At 32.8% G+C, this 17052-nt stretch overlaps 1 protein-coding gene across 5 annotated transcripts in view; it reads right to left on the bottom strand.

Moving 5' to 3' along the window:
* LOC108968150 (homeotic protein antennapedia) overlaps positions 1-16402 on the bottom strand; it is a 167286-nt gene extending 150884 nt beyond the window's left edge. For all 5 annotated transcript variants that reach the window (XM_018931942.1, XM_018931947.1, XM_018931948.1 and 2 more), the window contains exon 1: positions 14851-16402. The gene's annotated coding sequence lies outside the window, so the exon portion shown is untranslated. The remainder of the gene's footprint in view (positions 1-14850) is intronic.
* Between the last annotated feature and the right edge of the window lie 650 nt (positions 16403-17052).

Here is a 17052-nt window from a genome sequence, read left to right as displayed (position 1 = left end):
CTCTACATCTCCAAAYAAATGATCAGCAGCATCGATTGCAAACGCATTAAAATGTATTGCTACATCAAGTGGTATAAACAATGTATATATGTATGTAAGCATACGGCTCGCCATTATTCAGAATTTTGGGTTTTAGTTTAACCATACCCGTGCCTTATACTCAAATCATGGCTGATGGTGGTTGAATAACTCAATTAATTTCTGTCACCTGATTTATCACCTTTCTTGTTTTCGCGTTACAGATTTGACTTTTTTATTTATTATTCTTTCTCGACATTTGCATCATTTTTTGATTTGGTTGCTTTTGTGAATCTCCACAACTCTTTTAACTTTTGCGTGTTTTTAACTTGTTGGCGTGCGTTTCGATGATATCTTGTATAGCAAGAGGGGTATTTTAGTAACGAATTAACAGAATTAACAACGACAACGAATTAACAAAAACAAAAATTTAATGTGTTTACTACGGATAACTGATTAACTGAATTTTTGATCATATGTAGATTAGGAACATCATTTCCAATTTTATTATAAAAAATTTACAAAGTCTACCGCCTCTATTATTTCGGATTGCAAAATCCGCAATGATGTTTTAATTTCCATTGTTACAAAAAATGGATTAATAATAATTCGCTGAGTATTTATTATCAARATTTTGGAGGTCTTAATACAAAAATAACTGATTTGTATTTAAATATCATTAATTGTAATTTAAAATCATCGCTTTCAAAAAAGCTTGGCTAAAGACTCACATTTTTGATAATAAGATATTGAATGGCGAATTTTAAATCTTTAGATATGACCGACTGAGCAGAATAGAAGGTTTAATCCTGTATGCTGTACATTCTTCAATTGCATGTTTCTCATGCAGACTTCATTGAGTTTATGTAAGTGCATTCAGATTTGCGTTAATAGTGGTAATATTTACTTAACTTTATCGTATACTATACCACATCAATGGGACTTATCTATATATATGCCGCATGTTTCTTTAATATGTAAATAATGTTTCCTATATGGCTAATAATATTGATTCCTTGAATGTTTTTGGAGATTTTAGTTTACCGTGAGTATCATGAAAATCTATTGATAATTACGCTATTTCTGTTAGTACTCGCTTATGTTTTAACGAGTTTTTAAATGAAATATCGGAGTTGAGATTTAACCAAATTAATTTAATTTCAAACAAGTTCAGTAAGTTTTGGTTTGCGTTAATAACACTTCAATATGCTCGGTTGTCCGAYTTAATTCTTTGGACTCGTATTATCCTGCTTTGGAAACTAGCTTCAAAATCATAGACAATAATACACAGAACCTGTAATCGCGGTTSAACTTTGCGAAACCTAATTTCAAGATTAGTTGCACACTTTCTAAAGTAAATTGGCCAGATTAACCAGACCCAGTTCGTTCAACCAGGCAGTTTAGACATTTACATTTAAAAATTTTTAGAACAAATTTTGATTCCGCCGTATATGTCATGATCTCAATTCTCATTTCAGCACATTTGATCTAACATGCTCACTATTTTCAATTAAAATAAATTATTTTTATCTATTCTTAACTGGTAACATTTAAAAATAATAAACTTACTTTAGCCGAATTCTGTAGGTGAGCAGCTTACAGTTAATATGATAACAAATTTCTAATTTTTCTTTGTACTTTAGATCCACATTCAAAAATAGTTATGTTTTAATTTTGCCAAACATATGAATTCTCACTTCTATTTATATATGTGATAATATATTGCTAATATTATAATAAAGCATTAGTCGTGGTTGCAGATTATGTTCCGGCATTGAAGTTAATGTAAATAACTGTGGTTATCGTGAAGATATATTAGCTGCTAGAATAATGATGGCCGTTCCAATATTCTTTATTGGCCGTCTCACTCTGGTTTACTTTCATATTCGTTAGAAAACGGGTATATGTATATATGTGTTGCTGTTATTTCCTGCCTTTGAGTAAAAATAATAATTTTAGTGGATGTTGGACTCATATAGAAATCAAAATGAAAGGCAGCAAAAGAAGAAAGAAAGAAATAAGTCAACAAGATTAATGGATTTTCATGTTATACGCACGTGTGTGTATGGCTGTTTGTGTATGTTTTGTATTCAAATACTTTTCGCCGCACCCCGTTTTTCGGCATCGGCTACTGCTAAGTTTGGTTTTAGGAACATTTGGGCACGCATACATACGCATGTACATTTTTACATTCTCAAGATGAATATGAGTGGCTGATTTACAAATGCAAATGGCTGTATTTGTTTTTGTTTTATTGTTCTATATATAATTTATCTTGAACAGTCACTGCTACATTGCKCTTCTCGCTCGCCCTCACTCTACTAACATATTTAATATGTATGAAGATTTATACCTCCATCCATAAATTTCTGCAGCTGCCGGTAAGACAAAACTATTTTTTCGGTTTATTCATATTAGGCCTACCTGTTTGCCTTGATATTTTTCGTCACTCTCTGTCCAGTGTGCGTCCATTTACTTTCAACAGATGTTAATTGTTATCATTTTAAAGTTAACTACTAGAGTTAATCATGAAAAATTTTTGACCAAAATGGATTCCACATTACCTTTCATAGATCTATCTATTCGATTTCCTATCCTTGTGGATGTCAAAATATGCTTTATATTTTGATTTGCTCATGGTTAATTTCTTACTACTCCAATGATTATAATTTGTATAAAGGATATAAAGGATTTGTGTATCTAAATTCACAAATATGCAAAGATATATTTTTTATATTTCCGTATATAAAATTGAAGAAATTGTGCCAATATTGACCGATAATGCTTTAATTTGTCAGCCGCAGTTGCATGGAAGTTCTTAAAATACTACAAGAAGGCGTTATAATTGAAGTGTGAATGCACGCGTTGCTACTAAAGCCCGTTAAAAATTACGCTAGAAATGGTTAATGGCAATAAATCAAAACATTTTCTATATTTTCACAAACATTTCAAACAATGGGGAAATTGTTTGATTTATTTTGGAAGCAGGAGCCAAACTAGAGAATAGACGGCAGACGAGTGRTAAGCATAAATCATTCATAAGGATGCACAACCATACGATGTGCTTAAGAACGCGTGAAGTTGAAGAAGATATAAAAAGCAATTTGAAAATGGCACATATGTATGCATTTAGAGAAAACGACCATAGAAACACACCGAGTGCTGCTTGTGTTGCCCATTTGAAATTTGCATATTTAATGTGGAACAGACTGGGAAAGAAAACAACAACTGCATATATTCGAACAATAAATCAAAAAAATGTGGTATTGCGAAAAAAAAAATTTTTTTTTGAATGCAATACCCAAACAATAACAATACAATTTTCATTGCGTTTGGCAGCTATGAAACAGATTTCGTTTGTTCGTCGAGAGCAAATAAAATCAATGGTGAGCATGCGAAATTTGAAAGAATAGAACTTATGAAAGATATTTTTACATATGCAAAAACGGATATTGGCAGTGTGCTTCACTTAAAAGACAAGTATAACACTAAAAATTCGTGGAAAAATTAGGAACGCTCCAATTTCAGGGAAACAGTACCGCAAATATGAAAATATGCATAATTTTAGACATACATACATAGCTGGTATACATGCATAAGACTCGAAACTACGTTTATTACATATGACCCCATAAAAAACTAAGTGAGTATTAAAAACAACACGCTGTGTAGGTTTCTAAACAAGGGTCAAGACGTGTTCTCAATTGACCTTGCGAAAACACTGTTTTCAAAACAAACAACAAGACAGAAAACAGCAAAGTTAAGTCTAACAATTAGTAAAATACAACTGCCTCCTGAATTGAATTCAAGTTCCGGCAAAAATATAAAGTACATGACACAAGAAACTTTCGCAAACATCAAAACATTAAACCAAGGTAAAACGTCTGGACAATAGATTTGGAAAAAGAGCAGARTACGAAAACTTACTTATACGAAACTATAGCATATACAAACTAGCATATTTTTGTATACCTAAATACTTATCTTTGGTCGACTACGTGAGCGCATAGCACAAATCAAAAAGACGGCCGACAAAAGTTGTCAAAGCRACAATGCCACACATTGCAGTTAAGTCGACCGCAAAAAATATAAATAACAAATAAGCAATTCAAAATTCGGCCAAGACCGAACGTGGACTTCAATATACCTGTATAAAATAATAGAATCTAGAATTATAATTTGTTTATTGAGGCCCTATGATCCACCTACGAACTATGGGAAAATATATATATATGGCGAGATCTGTCTATTAATTAGGTATTTTGGGCCAAGTTCTGAACCGATTTCACTGTTTTTTTGTGTTACCTACAACCGAATTTGCTTGAATTTTTCACCAAGCTTAGAGAACAGCGTGATTATTTACTCAGGCTTATAATCTATATTACATAATTTGCTTTCGAACTCAATTTATATATTAATATATATTTAACTTTTGGATTGAAATGCTACAACTGCTAAATGAAAGAGCTATTTCCTGCCTGTAACATGTTGCGAAGGTATTAAAAACAATGTCTAACGATGTGAGAAAAAGGTTTATGAAAAAAGTCGCCGAAACAATGAGCGGCAAATTACTGACCCACTTGCAAATCCACCGGCTAGCTGGCAGCCCGTCTAATAGTCAGCAAACTTGTTTGACTTTTTGACTCGTATATGCATATAATTTGCTTCGTAGAAATTTGTTAAATTTTTATAAAAACAATTACAAAATCTAACATACTGAAAAAATAAATTTCAAGCAATTAAAATGTTATACAACTGAATCATTTTGACGATGTAGTAGCAATTGCTAATGGGTTGTATTTTGTGTACAGAAAATTTACTATATTGATGCTATGCTAAGGACGACATAGTTTAATTATTATATTATTTCACACTTAAGAGTAACCTCAAATTGCTTGTTTAAAGAATTCTATCTATTTATTAACAAAACTTTACATAGTATTGTGCTATTGTTTCAGAGAGTAAAAAAAAAATTGTTTTCTAATATTTATCATATCATCGACTGAGATGTCTTCTTAATTAATAAGGCACTTGTTAAAGTAGTTTGTATTGCTCGTTATATAATGCTTATCATTTGGTACCGGGTAAGAAACATAGATGGATTTACTATAATTTACCCATACTTACTTGTAATAGCACAGCTTTCAGATTGTAGTGAAAAAAACGAAAGCAAAGGAGGGTATGTTATTAAGGGTCGTTATAAAGTCATTCTCTGGTGTTTTTCTTCGAGTAAATATTATTTTATTGCGGAARGTGGCTCTGCCTCTTTCTAAGCTAAACTGACGCTAAACTATTAATTCAAAATAGTGTACAGAAATGCAAAAAGATCTCACTTTGACTTGGAAAATTATTAGAATTCGGAGTCCAGTATATATCTTAGCCAAATATTATCCTTGTTTTGAATGAGTAAAATGTAAGTTGGCTACAAATTATTATAAAATCTTYATTTACTTTTCAACAGTAAACTTAGAAACTCTAACTAGGTGGACATTTGAAGAATGTGCATAAAAAATGGGCGAATAATCACAAAAGAGATTTATTAAAAAAAAAAAAAAAAACTTTTCGCAGTTCTATTGATTTAATTCACAAACATATATGCAACACTTTTAGTACTTTTCCTTTTCTGCAAATAAAATGAGAAAGCGGAGTGTAAAAAATTTCAAAACCATCGTTTTCGGTATAAACCTTGAAGACAAGACACAAAGAGAAATAGGCAACAGTGCGGACTCATAAATAATAATTGCTAAGAGCTAAACATGCCTACCATTGCCGTGACGATCCGGCTAAGGATTAAAAAGGTACCAAAAACAGGTCCGAAATAAGCAGCGGAACAAAAACGAATGCTAAAAAAGAAACATAAAATAAAAAACCAAAGCAAAGAGCGATTCCAAAAAATTCACATTGTGTTAGAACAACGCCAAAAAAGTTGTCGAAGGAAGAGAGATTTAAAAAACACTTTCTTTTATACAATGCAGTAAAGTAACGTGCTGACTCCTCAATGACCTAGATGCGTGCTAGCTCAACGCATACATATCYTGCATGGGTATACAGACTGACTTTAGTTGTGACCGTTTTACTGAATATTTGGTTTACAGATATAAACGTTAATTTCCACTTCGAAGGTCGTATATTATTTTTCTATATAGATACAATAGATATTGCATAAGATAATGCTATATGCTCACATATACATACGGACRCCAATATTTTAAAATATGTCACAGGTAAGAGATGCTCATACTGAAAAGAGCAGGTGAATTTTTCACAGATTATTTTTCGAACCATAAAAGTGCAAGTGTCACACATATTACCTTAATAGATTTTTTTCTTTTTTCAAGGGCATTTTTTGAGCTAGGGTGTTGAACCGTTACAGACCTTGGAGTAAAAGAWCTAGCTTTCAATAAGAATTCTGATTGGTTTGATAATTTTTGCATCTAGATTATTCTTTAGACTAATTATTTTTAATTTGTTACGTATGAAAATCATTGCAGAAAAGACCGAATATGTATTTCTAAAGTATAATTAAACAATAGCAGAAATTCCAGGGAACTATTTTTCCTTCTTGATGTCGTCCGATAACTSTATTATATATATTTTTTAAACGATATTTGAAGCCAACCATTAGAGTTCGACAATTGAAATTTATATTCACATACTGTATATTCGGTAATCATAAAACTGCATAGCCATCAGCTTAAACAGAGATGCCTATTAAAACAAGAAAACACGTTAACTGTATCGAAGCTAATATCCCCTTCACAGGTGCATTTGGTTTAGTAACTATGTGACCAGGTTGTATGGAAGCTATGTGCGATCTGAACAATGTTTCCGAGATTATATTATTACCTTTAACAGTAATTCATGTAAAATTTTCCATGTAAGCCCTTGATTCCCATCGTTCGGTTTCTATGGAAACCATATGCTACATTGAGCCGACCTGAACAATTTCTTGCGATATTACATTATTTCTATGAACAATAACTCATACCAAATTTCGTAAAGATAGATAGTCAAATGAGGAAGTTTCCCATGCAAGCATTTGATTCCGATCGTTCAGTTTTTATAGCAGCTATATGCTATAGTAAGCCGATCTGAAAAGTTTCTTCGTATATTATATTATCATCTCATGTGAAAGTTTTCCATACAAGAACTTGATTCCGATCGCTCAGTTTGTATGGCAGCTATATATTACAAAGGTCCGATATGGACAGTTCGGACAAATGAGCAGCTTCTTGAAGAGAAAATGACGTTTACAAAATGTCAAAAATGTATCTTAAATACTGAGGAACTAGTTCGTATATATACAGACAGACGGACGGGCAGACAGACGGACGGACATGGCTAAATCGACTCAGCTCAACATACTGATCGTTTATATATATGCTTTATAGGGTCTCCGACGCTTCCTTCTGCGTGTTACAAACTTCGTGACCAACTTTATATACCCTGTTCAGGGTATAAAAAATTAACAAAAAGCTCTTGTATARTACACCAACTGTCAGCGCCAGAATTTAATCTCTGCGATGAACCTATGTGTATTCAACTGTGAGAAGAATCCAACAGGAAATATTAAAAGTTGAGCTTAAAAAAGTGCTGGTGAGTAATGTATATGGTTTTGAAAGAAAAAAATCGGCATTAGAAGTCAGTGAAATAAAACTATCGATGTCAGATTGAAGAAAGAGAAGACAACTTCCTTATATAAATATATTTTTTCAAAGACAGTTGCATTTGATAGTTTGTGTTGATAACTTCATTTCTGAGTTTCCGGGTCAACGATAAAATTTGGATCTAATTTTTACCCTAGTTGTTATGTCAAATAACTAAAGCATTCAGTATATGTATACGAAAGCTATACACGGACATATTTAAACCTATACGAAGTTTGTTCAAAAAGTATCGAGAATCTGTATTTCTAAAGAAAGTGGTTTTTAATTCTAGAATATCTATATTGTTCCTTTCAAATTAATCAACCCCAGTTATATTGCAATGATGCCGTTTTTTCTAAAATAAAATCACTYAAAAAGGTAAAAAGTAATATTTGTACTCTTGTTTAGCTTCCCGTGTTTGCGGCACCATTAATGTAATGTATTTGGCTACAAGCAACGATACAAAAGCCAATTTTCGTTATTCTTCAAATCATTGGTTAAAATCGCATGACACGAGCCAAGTTCGTCAGCAAATTCTATGATGGTGATTCAACGACTGATCAATACTCTTTTCTTGACTTCAATAATGTTTTCATCTTTTCTTGACGTACTCGGTCGTCCAGCGTGCTTTTCGTTATTCTCAAATAAATGCTGATTTTGTCAAAGGTAGCTTCTCCATATGAAACAGTCACCATTCGGCTTTCGTCCGGTCACCAAACTTTGCTTTTCACTCAAAATTTTAGACAGAATTTTTTATTAATTTTTTGGGATAAATATTCAAATAAAAAGTACCAATATAACGACACAAAAAAATTAAAATCTAATACACGTAGCCCGCGAAACTTAAAAAATCACAGCACTTCTTGTACAAACCTCGTATACGTATAGCAATTATGAATTTACTGGACTGCTTCAATTCAGTAAAATTTCTTGGTTTTGTTTTGAACACCTTTTGCTTGACATAACTCTACAAAAAGAAAATGTGTGTTTAATTTTCGTTGGAGCTCCGCATTAACCGGTCCTTCGGGCTAGGTGTGCATTTGCTATATCTTGCTGAAACCAAGCTCTAGTAATCAGGATATATCTTCGGCGCTCTACAATATACCTTGCTGAAACTGCGCACCATACAGTGACTTGCTCTGGGTGAAGTATCGTCTCGTGGATTATTTATGAATTTGATTAACCCCATGTATGGGCATTTTGCTTGTCTACATTTCCGTTCGGATCAAAATGAGCCACATAAGACATAAACAGGCATTTTATCAAGCTATTGCCAAACTTTATACCGAATATGTCASTCAATGTATGAGTTATATATAGTATATMTATATACATACATAAAATTGCCAGAATTCCGATCTTCTGGTTAACGATTTAYACCTCAAGGTATTTCCCTGACTTTGATGCCTGCAAGTTGCAAGAGTATGAAATATTCGGTTACATACAAACTTACGCTTCCCTCAATGTTTTATATATTGTTTTTTAATACATTTATGGTAATTTTTTATTTGTTTTTCAACAAATTTATATCCTTTAATAATTTCTACATTTGTAAAACAGGTAAACATCTTGTTAATAATTAGGAGAATTTGAATATTTTCCGATTTTGGATTAATTTATACTTTGACGCAGAAATATCCAAACATTATATCTGATAATGATTATGTAATATTTTCTTWTAGAGAACTCTTTTTAACACAAACAGCGAAGTTGTATAACAATATGTTAATTGGAGTTTTTCGGGATGGAGCTTATTTATAAAACTAAGACAATTACGAAAGTTGTTTTACTTGCTTGAAAATGGATTAAAACACATTASCTAGCTGTAAACGTCCTTTTGTTCCTGGGCATTTAATTCTAATAAGTATAACAGATGAATACCGGGATCATTTAGTCGAACAAATAACAGCGTTATATCTTAATTCAGTACTTAATTATGGCACTTTATATGTTTCGTATTTTTTCTTCTTATTTTGCACTAAGTAACCCACATACCAAGTTTCATCGAGATATCTCAATTTTAACCCGAGTTACAGCTTCCACGATTTCAACTTTTCTCCTCATCTTCATCATTTATATATAATATAAACTTATAACCCTATATCTAACTCCCTTAGTTTAAGGTAATACGTACGACCGTTAGTTGAACAAGACTAGAAACTCTGTAGCAACTAGTACAATTATAAGAAAGTTTACAATTTCTGGCATATTGTCCCTGTAGGGTTAAGAGACTTACAGTTGACTGGTTCAWGGGTCCGATGTAGTAGACTATTTTCATGCTAAAAAGCTTGAGTTGACTGTGCTTTTTGCGCGCTTTTTCCACAGAATAGGTTTTGTTCCACTACTATTTCCTAATGACGCTTGGTGTTGGGCTGCAACGCTTTAACATAAGTACTTGCAACCACAGCGGGAGCGCTCCACTCATGGTGACATTGCAGTACATTGAACAACTGACAATGATTTATAACATAAAGATATGGGCGACAATGAGTTGCAGACCAAGGAGGGAATGGACGAACACAGTGCTGAACTACTGATGATACAAAAAGTTCTAGCGAAATATAAGAAGTACAATCAAAACAAGTAAAGAAAGGCTATTCCGGGCAAAATCAAAATTTGTACTACTATGAAACTTTCTGCTACCTATTATACGGAGTTAGGAATCGTTTACGGTTCACTGCGATATCGCACATATCACACAGCCATCAAAATGAAAGTATGTCGATATCAAAACTAAATCGAACTCAAAGCTTCCTCGCAAAACTTAAATAAGATATTTCAAAAGCTGATTTTTTTTATAAGATTATTTAAAATAAATTAGTTTTGTATTTTAACTACATATTGAACATTTTAGTTTGCTAATAAGTCAAAAAATAAACAGAAAAAGAAATATTAATGTCGCAATTTGAATAGATCTAATGTTGCATATGAAATCAATAGACATTGTTCAAAGAAATCTTATCGATTACAGTCCTAAATTGGCTATCTTGTTAACTTATGTTATTTACTCTASACTTACTTAGTTTCAATACAACATTTTGATTCTCTGAAATATTTATCTGAAATTAAATTTAATATATTATATATCTATAGGAGGAACGTATCCATTAAATTTAAGCCAAGATCTATACTAGTTCGGTTCATATTCAAATTATTTTATAGAAATCTAATTAGTATCACACACGCATTTTTGGAACTTAGTTTCGATAAAACATTTGCTTATTTTATAAAATACGGTTATATTAAGCTGAGGTGGCCCGATTTGTTTGATGTTATGCACAACAATACACTGTTATTGGAACTAGATGATATACTAAATTCTTTAAGCTCAACGGAAAGTTCAAATATTAGGTAGATGGGAGCTGGGGAAGTAAGCTTTGGTGTTATCCATTATTTGTAACACGACATTTTATCTCTAGAAAAATATATAATCCGACTTTTAGAAAGATTTTTCACATATTTACCTGAGACTCTGACGCTGAGGTCCATATATCATTTTTCTTATAACTTTCGAAAAATAACCGTATGTCCTCATTTTAGTGAATACTATTTCATCGGATACATATCTAAATCACAACATAAATGAAAAGTAAAAATCTAGTCACAGAAAAAATATTCGTACGACAAAGTTAGAGCATTTATGTATATATGTACATATATGAATACGGACAAACTCTAACAATGCTAGTATCCTTCATTATCACATCAGACATTTGCAGCCCATGTCCAGAAGTTATCCCTTTCGCTTGCACTGTTATTGCAAATGTGGGACCACTGCGCAATCGTGCGCAATGAACAAAGTTGCAGCAAGTGTTGCCACTTTCATTAAATTCGATTACGCGTTAATATTTTTTTCAGAAATATACTACAGATGCTCAAATATCGAAATATATTGTTTATGTTGCTTATACAATTTTTTTTTTAATATTTCATGTACTTACTTTGAGGAAAGTGTTAGTTTCATTTAATATCACTTTTTTTTTTAAGACGGCAACATAGGTTAAAATTTTGCTAATGGAACTCTCATATACACCGTTGCTACCACAAACATATACATGTTTAATAATTCCCTTGCCATTTATGCTACATACATTTAATAACTCAAATATAAAGCTCCAAGTTCAAAGCGGTCATAACTTCTGAAATAGTTGGTGTATTGTATTGCTGTGTGCAAATCCTCAAAGTATTCATACATATGTGTGCATAACGATATGTATATGTAGTACGCATACGAATAAAGGGATGCACAAAATTTCATTAAACAAGTATACAACGAGAGTATATCAGGGCATCGCAACGCAGCTGGTGGGGGGGCACTATGCCAAGAGGCTGTAGAGCTTAATAAGCCTGTCAACAGCAAATCATAAACGTGTTGCAACTTCACGCAGTGCACTGCAGAACTACGTCACAGTTGCATGAAGCTTGTTGCAGAATTGTCAGGTTTGAGTATTTGTCCATGCATGCATACATATATACACAAAATATAGTACCAGTACAACAATAAATTACAACAAACAATTCAAAATAATACGAGTAATAAAATTCAAAGCATATGATCTGTTGTATAAGGCAACTAGCAATCCTACTCAAACGTTCATTGGTGTGTAATGTATATCGTCGTTATGAATTATTGAGTGTCAAAATGATGGAATTTAATTTGAAATTTGCAATTTGCAATTTATTTTGATTATAATTTAGTACGCAAATATGATATGTATTCCTTTGAACTATATCTGTTTGTAATATTAACAAGGAGTTCATTAAAACCAAATTAAATCTTATGTATTGTACGAGTAAGTAAAATTCAAATTGTGTAAAAAGCTATTGTAAATGGTTTTCATACTTTAATGAAGGGTAAGAAAATTCATTGCTGAGTATTTTTTAAATATTTTATATTTGGAAGAAGATTTTTTTGGGTAGCGTTTTCTTGTCCGAAATGTTTATAAACTGGCACATGGCTATAGGAAAATAGCCTTTTTTCGAATATACAATTTTTAAGAAAACAATTTATTCAAATATATTTCAGAAACATAGGCCAGCAGCAACAGTTTTGAAATTATTTACCATARATAAAATGTTAAATAATATAAATATAATTACATAACTATCACATTATCATGCCAGATTTAGTTAAGGGTAACAGACGGCAAATTATTATATATATATAAACGTTATAAAGTCTGTTAAGTAAAGTGTTCCACATCTAGCCAATATTTAAGAAAATTGGTTTGCCTAAAATATAATGTAATCCGAAATATAAGTGACCTTATTCTCTCTATTATTTTTCTTCTTTGTAAAGGTATTAGTCTTCAAAAGTTGATTTTATAGCAGAAATGTAGCGATTTTACTGTATTATGGTAATGCAAAAATAGCTTTCGTTGTTGAAAGTATAAATTTAAGAAGTAAGGAAGGGCTAAGTTCGGGTGTCACCGAATATTTTATACTCCCGCATCAAATACCGTATTTGTGTAAAGTTTTATTCCGCTATCATCATTGGTTCCTAATGGATATATTATACAGAGAAGGCATCAGATGGAATTCAAAATAGCGTTATATTAGAAGAAGGCATGGTTGTAAACCGATTTAACCCATATTTCGTACATCTCATCAGGGTGTTAAGAAAATATTATGTACCGAATTTCATTCAAATCGGGTGAGTACTTCTTGAGATATGGTTTTTGTCCATAAGTGCGCGACGCCACGCCCATTTTCAATTTTTATAAAAAACCTGGATGCAGCTTCCTTCTGACATTTCTTCCGTAAAATTTAGTGTTTCTGACGTTTTTTGTTAGTCGGTTAACGCACTTTTAGTGTTTTCAACATAACCTTTGTACGGGAGGTGGGCGTGATTATTATCCGATTTCTTCCGTTTTTAAACTGTTTATGGAAATGCCTGAAGGAAACGACTGTGTAGAGTTTGGTTGACATAGCTATAGTAGTTTCCATGGTATGTACAAAAAACTTAGTAGGGGGCGGTTCCACGCCCACTTTTCCAAAAAAAAATTACGTCCAAATATGCCACTCCCTAATGCGATCCTTTGTGCCAAATTTCATTTTAATATCTTTATTTATGGCTTAGTTATRACACTTTATAGGTTTTCGGTTTYCGGCATTTTGTGGGCGTGGCAGTGGGCCGATTTTGCCCATCTTCGAACTTAACCTTCTTATGGAGCCAAGAAATACGTGTACCAAGTTTCATCATGATATCTCAATTTTTACTCAAGTTACAGCTTGCACGGACGGACGGACAGACGGACGGACGGACGGACGGACAGACAGACATCCGGATTTCAACTCTACTCGTCACCCTGATCACTTTTGTATATATAACCCTATATCTAACTCTTTTATTTTTAGGACTTACAAACAACCGTTATGTGAGCAAAACTATAATACTCTCTTTAGCAACTTTGTTGCGAGAGTATAAAAATTCGAATGTGATGGATTAAAAAGGACATAATTGATCAATATTGTATTTGAGTTGATGAGCTAAAAGTACTCATACATGACCGTATCGAAATTTACGCTCTGATTTCCGCGAAATTGCTCCAGTAACTACCTGACTATGTGCATTTCCGCTTTTCCATTATTAGAGTGGCTTTATTAGCCCTGGACTGTCACAATGTGCCCCCGAAATGAGTTTTGGAATGCTTAGACGCTGTACGACTTCTCACGCTTGCGTTGTTGGCCGGGGTATAGCCCAAGAGATATAATGAGGTCTATGTCTTTACACATGTTCGCTATCGCTAGTTGCAAGGAATTCAATCGTTCAATATTTAATTCGTAGCCAAGCGGTAAAGTTAAAAATCATATCGGTGTCAGTTGTATAATTTGTTTGGAAGAATAGTAGTGACGCATCTGAACATTTTATTGTTGAAATGCCTTTGATCTTATAGCTTTAGAAGTCTAAGTAAAAAAGCTGTAATGGGATCACGACGGATTGTCATACGGAGATTAATAACTGAAATGCTTCATATAGGTCTCTACTTAGTATATCACTCACGATAATCTTAAAACCAGCCATAGAACATAAGTTAGCCTAGCCATCATCGCGAACGATTAGATGAAATGGATGATAATAATTTACGTAGTTAAATGGATATTACGCGAGTATTGTTATTTGAAATCTCGACATACGAGCTATTAACTATAATATATACTATACATTAGCTTTTTTAAAACTTACCTTTGAATATCATAGACTATATGTGCTTCGTCTTGCATARACTCCAATTTTTCGATTCTTCTTCTACTTTGCTTTTTATCGAAATTATTTATTTTTCTTTCTTCAAACACACTTACGTTATTAATAATATATAGTTATATTATTGAAAATTTTCAACACAATGTACATGGGTTTAGGAATTACCAAAGTATAAGAGATCACAGCGTTTCTTAAACTGCTACAATTGCGCGCCACACGCCAATATGCTTATCATTTCGCAGTATATCCTGAAAGTCGCTTAACATTGGCAATCTCGTAAAATTTTTAGTTAATTCATCGTCTTATTTAATTGATAGTAGAGTACCGATAATTTTTTAGATTGAAATCCATTTCTTTATCCACTTATATTTTATGGTTGTAATAATAAATAACTGTGATGTGTATATAAATATGTTTGTAAAATATTGCTTATAATCAACGACTAGAATTGTGGGTGAGAAGATTACATCAATACAAACTTTATATTGTTATATGCATTGGTGGAGAAAACAATTTAAGAATAGAATTTGGCATTAGGTTTTCACTTTGGACTTTATTCTAAATATATTTAGAATTATTTAAATAATTTTGTACCAGTAGTTGATTACATGTTCTGGAACCATTTTATGTTTTGTATTGGCACAATTTAGTAATCCCTTTTCTGCTGATGTCACTCCAAAATTTTAATTCGTATAATAAGTAGAGTACTTTTAAAAAGATTTGTCGTATTATTGCACTTTTCAATTTATACTATTTTTGAATAACGCTTTTCAACAATTATCCGTTCACGTATATAAGATTCTATGTGATAGTTAGGTAATCTGCTATCTATCTTTTATTTATGGCTTATATATTATATTTACTATTAATAAAACGCACCGTTACCACTACAAACACAACACTGCAGGCTGAACTAATACTCCGAGCGTAATATAATAACATTCGCTGCAAAAACCGCAATTRCGCCCTTTAAACAAGCTATTAACCGCTCTGTCGCTGCTCAACACTGTACAAGTTTTACGATTTCGTTGCGTTAATTTTTATGATAACTGCTAATTCATTTGTTCAGCTTTTGTCTACATTACCCTAAAGTCTCGCCCACTTGGAAGATGATTTGCGGATTGTAACGAAATAGTAGACATAGTAAAGATGTTTTGAGAACCGATGTTCCTTTTGACTAATATTTTGGTAGCAACTATTATCCGACCATGGAAGCAGATTCCTTCGTGTACACAGTTTACTTATGCCACCCGGACAACTTCGACTTAAACAGCAGATGTTATTTGGTAAGTCCCTTTTGTAAAATTTTTATAATTTAATGACCTTGAAAATGAAATGATTTGCACGGCGGTAACCAATTCACTGTGTGTGTGCAGCAAATTAAAACGATTGTTATTATACCGTTCATTGGTTCACACGTCAAGTGGAATTTGCTACTTAAGAGAATCGGTTTGTTTTATTGTTATTGCCAACGGTTATTATTATTTTTTGGGGTAATTTCTCYATGTGTATTGTAGATGATGTTGATGTTGATTTCTTTACGACTTCTATCAAACTAAACCCATAAAGCATTCAATTCAAGGCATATACTTCACATATTTACGAGCGCGGCAGCTATATGTATGTATGTGAAAACGGTCTGTCTGGGCATACGGCTGCGCGAGTAAGCAGAAGTGAGCAGACAGCCCGCAGCAGCAGTAGCAGCTGCAGCAACTGAGGCAGCTTAACGATATCGCGAGCGGCCCCAGCGTTGTCGCTAGCTACGGCACGGTAATATATAGGGGAGAGAAATAAACAACAACGGCATTTTGATATTATCAACAACAGAGACAGTTAACGCATAGAGAAGCAAAAAAGTCAAATGAATCAACAACACTCCCAAGTTTCGCTAGCAGCTCACAGAAGTGGAATCCTTCCCTTTACCCCTTAGTAAAAAGCTATGCCAAGTGACAAAAAAAAAAGGAAAATTTGAAAAGCAAAAACTGAAATCGTCAAATTCTGCTAGCAGCGTCGTTTGCGGTGACGAATGTGTAAGCGTCGATGCGAGCAGCGGAAGTAGATACATCAGAAATATTCTTATTAGAAAGATAACCACAAAACTGAGCGATCGTCGCAACAGTCTGTTTGGTCCACTAATGCTTATATTACGAGCGACAACACAACAATGCTTTCAAATCTAAGGCA

The sequence above is a fragment of the Bactrocera latifrons genome, unplaced genomic scaffold, assembly GCF_001853355.1.
Source record: "Bactrocera latifrons isolate USDA-ARS-PBARC rearing strain unplaced genomic scaffold, ASM185335v1 scaffold_205, whole genome shotgun sequence".
Lineage (NCBI taxonomy): Eukaryota > Metazoa > Arthropoda > Insecta > Diptera > Tephritidae > Bactrocera > Bactrocera latifrons.
This window is presented reverse-complemented; position numbering and strand designations above follow the sequence as displayed.